Source organism: Arachis ipaensis, chromosome B01, assembly GCF_000816755.2.
Source record: "Arachis ipaensis cultivar K30076 chromosome B01, Araip1.1, whole genome shotgun sequence".
Lineage (NCBI taxonomy): Eukaryota > Viridiplantae > Streptophyta > Magnoliopsida > Fabales > Fabaceae > Arachis > Arachis ipaensis.
Window position 1 is genome coordinate 134,113,997 of NC_029785.2, and position 240 is coordinate 134,114,236.

Sequence of the window (240 nt, forward strand, 5' to 3'; positions counted from 1 at the left end):
TTACAAAATATACCGATAGAGAATATGTTTTAAAGTACAAAAAATATGTGTGTACTTTTTACTAACGAAGTGGTCGATTCTTCGTATCATAAAATTCATCGACAATAAATCTGTATCAAATTTTTTAGCCAATTTTCTTTTCAATATAATTAAAAGATAATTAGCAAGAAATTCATCTTTCATTTTGTTTTTGAGTTATTCTTTATAATATTCATAAATAAAAAAAATTTCTCAGTTATA